Consider the following 3,943-nt stretch of genomic DNA (forward strand, 5'->3'; position numbering starts at 1 on the left):
TTAAAGGTCACTTATGGTAATATAGAACAAAGTAGGTTGGATCTAGTGAATATCATTGTTAATTTAAAATCTCCAGATCACACTTACAAAAGCTTACAGCAGTTTAGAGTTAAACTGAAGACCACTCTCAAAACTTTAAGTAATAAATATAATCTGAAGGAATCAGACTTGTTATTGAGTGCCATTGTACAGAATAAATGGAGCTGTAAAACACTTGAATGACATTCGAACAAGTATCACAAAGGTTATTTTGGTCTGGAGGAAATAAGACTTGGTCTACAAGAATTAATTGTTCAGTTGCAGACCAGCCAACCAACTCATTTTAAAGATGCAACACATAATAACTCTGAGGTATCTGTCAAGTTTCACAAAGGGAAAAATTATCCCAATGTTAATCAAAATTCATTTCCTAAAAAGAGTTGCATAGGTGCATATCAAGTAGCAGGAATCAGAAATAATGATTCTCCACAAGGTAAGAAGAATAAGTACCCTCCTAAGAGTATCCCAGTTAATAAGAAACCAGTCAAAGAAAAGAGAGATTGTCTCTTCTTCAAGGGTACTCATTTTTCTAAGAATTGCAATGCATACAATTCATGGAATGATAAAGTTGAAAGATTGGAGGAACTTGGCATATGTATCAGATGTCTAGGTAATCACAATGTAAAGGATTGTCATGCCAAATTGAACAACTGTTATCAATGTCACAAAGGAAGACACCATATAGTCATGTGTAAGGGTCTATATGATACTGTTGATAATAATGATAATGTTGACAATCCAGACACAACAGTGGCAAATGTAAAAATTGCTGCTAATGTTAATAATGATGGTTTTGCTAAAGTAGCCTTACCTGTGTTACAGGTAAAAAATGATGATAAAAGGTATAAATAAAAAAATGTAACTGCATTATTAGACCAGAGATCACAGCGTACTTTCATAAAACGTAAATGTGTTGATGGTATGAAAGTACAGATGGGAGATCCTACAACTCTAAAATTATCTGGTTTTCTCTCGGATAAAAGGGCTCAATTGTATGACACTGTTTATGTAACTGTCAGGTTGGGCAATGAGAAAAAACGTGTTAATGCAGTAATTGTAGATAGACTTCCAGAGAAAATATCTACAATAGAGCTTAGTAAAGCTACAGAAAGACTTTCACATGATGTGAATTTAGCACCTTCTGGTGTAAATGATGATTCTGTAGGCCCAATAAATATTTTGATAGGTAGTGACTATTATGCCTCCTTTGTAAAGGGTATGGTAAAGAAATGTGGTGTCACCCTTTTAAAGACTGCAGGAGGCCATGTAATGTATGGTAGGATTCCTCGTAATAATAATTCATGACTAGAGGAAACTATAAATACTATAACTGTGTGTCTTACTCATGAAATCGTGCGCCAGTATAATTCTTCCATAGAGGATGGTGTTGAGCCAGTGCATAAATTGTGGGAATTAGAGAGCATTGGAATAAATGTAAATGAAGAAAGTCCAGACGATTCTTTTACTCAGGAACAATACCTGAGAGATGTAAAATTTGAATCTGGGCAACACTAGGTACGACTTCCGTGGAGACTGAACCATCCAGAATTGCCCACAAATTACAGAATGGCATATGGACAATTAAAGGCTCAGCTCCGCGAACTGAGTAAGACACCAGAATTGTTGACTGCCTATAAAGATATAATTACTGAACAATTAATTAATAAATTTATAGAAGAGGTACCTCCTGAGCAAGCCAAAATTTCTGGTCACTATTTGCCAAATCACGGAGTGAAGAAGGATTCTAAGACCACTCCTCTGAGGATTGTGTTTAATTGTAGTGCCAAGAGTAACAAAAATGTACCTTGTTTAAATGACTGTTTGATAACAGGTCCGTCGTTGTCGGAAAAATGAGAAGATATCTTATTAAATTTCAGGATGAAGAATTATGCCTTTACGGCTGACATAAGTAAAGCTTTCCTAAGAGTGGGTTTACAAGAGGCTGACCGGGATTGTACCCGCTTCTTATGGCCTGAGAATCCTAGTGACCCACTTAGTCCTCTGAAAACCTTTCGCTTTACGAGCGTATTATTTGGTGCTACATCCAGTCCGTTCCTACTTCAAGCGATGATAAATGCACACCTTAAACGTATAGGAAGTCCATTGAGTAAAGTAATGAGCAAACAATTTTATGTGGACAATTTCCTGGGTGTGACGTCACCTGAAGAGGAACTGTTAATGACTTATGGAGAGGCTAATAAAATAATGCAAAGTGCAAATATGCCTCTGAGGGAATTGAATAGTAATTCGTCCAAATTAAAGGACAAAATAAGTAAATATTACCCTGGAGATGAAGTGCCAAAATGTAGTAATGTATTGGGATTAAGCTGGGATACTGAGAGAGATTTGCTAATGTTAAAACCTAATAATTACAGTATGCCCAGCAAATTAACTAAGAGAGTTTTGCTTGCTGAAGTTTCCAAATGTTTTGATCCACTAGGTTTAGTGTCATCCCTTACTATAAGAGGGAAATTATTAATACAAGAAACATGGAAGCTTAAATGTGCTTGGGATGAAACTCTACCTGAGGAATTCATTAACAGGTGGGATGAATTAATTGGTGATTATGAAAAAATTCCAATGTTGGAGTTCCCACGCCAGGTGGCCAATCCAGATGGGAATAATATACTCCACATTTTTTGTGATGCTTCAAAATTGGCGTATGGAGCAGTTGCTTACCTTCAATGTAATAGTGTTATTTCTCTTGCTATGTCTAAGGCTAAAGTGTCTCCAATTAAATCACGTACCTTACCTAAGTTGGAATTAACAGCCATTTATGTAGGTGTCAAATTAGCTAATTATATAAGAAATAAGTTGCAGGAGATAAATATTACTGACACTGTAATTTGGTCTGATATGAGGTATCCTTACAATGGATTCGTAATGGAAACAGTGAAATTGTGTACGTACAAAACAGAGTTGCTGAAATTAATCAGATGCAAGAGAAGTATAATATTTTGGGTCAACATATGTTAACATTAAATCATATACTTGGTGAGGAGAATCCAGCTGATTTCTTGTCTCGAGGTTCACTTTATGCTGGTTTAAAGGACCGAGCTGGTTGGTAAATAAAGCTAATTGGCCTGTACAAAAGGCGTATATTGCTCCTGTTGAAATTACTGTGACCACCACTCCAATAGTTTGTCCTTCCTTAGCCATTGATATAAATAGGTATTCTTCTTTACCCAAACTAATCAAAGTAACTAAGTTGGTGTTTAAATTTCTAAACAAGATGAATATCTCATATAAGTTTTCACATCCTCTTGAATATTGGATAAAGAGAGTACAGGAGGAAATCTATGGAAATGAGATTAAATTGATGATGGAAAGTATAGTTGTGAAAGATTCCATAATAGAGAAATTGGGTCTGAATTTAGAGAACAATGTAATTAGGTGCAGAGGTAGGTTACAAAATGCTGAATTGGGTGATTATGCTAAACACCCTATCTTACTGCCCAAAACTCATCATCTAACAAATTTAATTGTTTTAAATGCCTATAAAAATGTAATGCATGGTGGGGTTCAAGATACCTTAAATTGTATTAGGGAAACTTTCTGGATTCCACAAGGACGGAAAAGTGTAAAAAGGGTGATTAAATCTTGTGTAATATGTCGCCGTGTGGATGCCAGATCCTATATGTACCCAGGTCCTCCACCATTGCCAAAGGAGCGTGTACAATTAGTGAAACCATTTGATGTAACAGGTGTAGACTATAGTGGTCCAATCATTTTAACAGGTACTTCAGATGGTGTTCCACTGAAAGTATATGTTTGCTTGTTCACTTATACTGCTACTAGGGCAGTTCATTTAGAAGTGGCTCAGGACCTGTCTGCAGAACAGTTTATACAGCTGTTTCGAAAATTTGCAGCTAGGAGATCCTGTCCGAGATTGGTGATTTCGGAT

This window comes from Cherax quadricarinatus, chromosome 77, assembly GCF_038502225.1.
Source record: "Cherax quadricarinatus isolate ZL_2023a chromosome 77, ASM3850222v1, whole genome shotgun sequence".
Lineage (NCBI taxonomy): Eukaryota > Metazoa > Arthropoda > Malacostraca > Decapoda > Parastacidae > Cherax > Cherax quadricarinatus.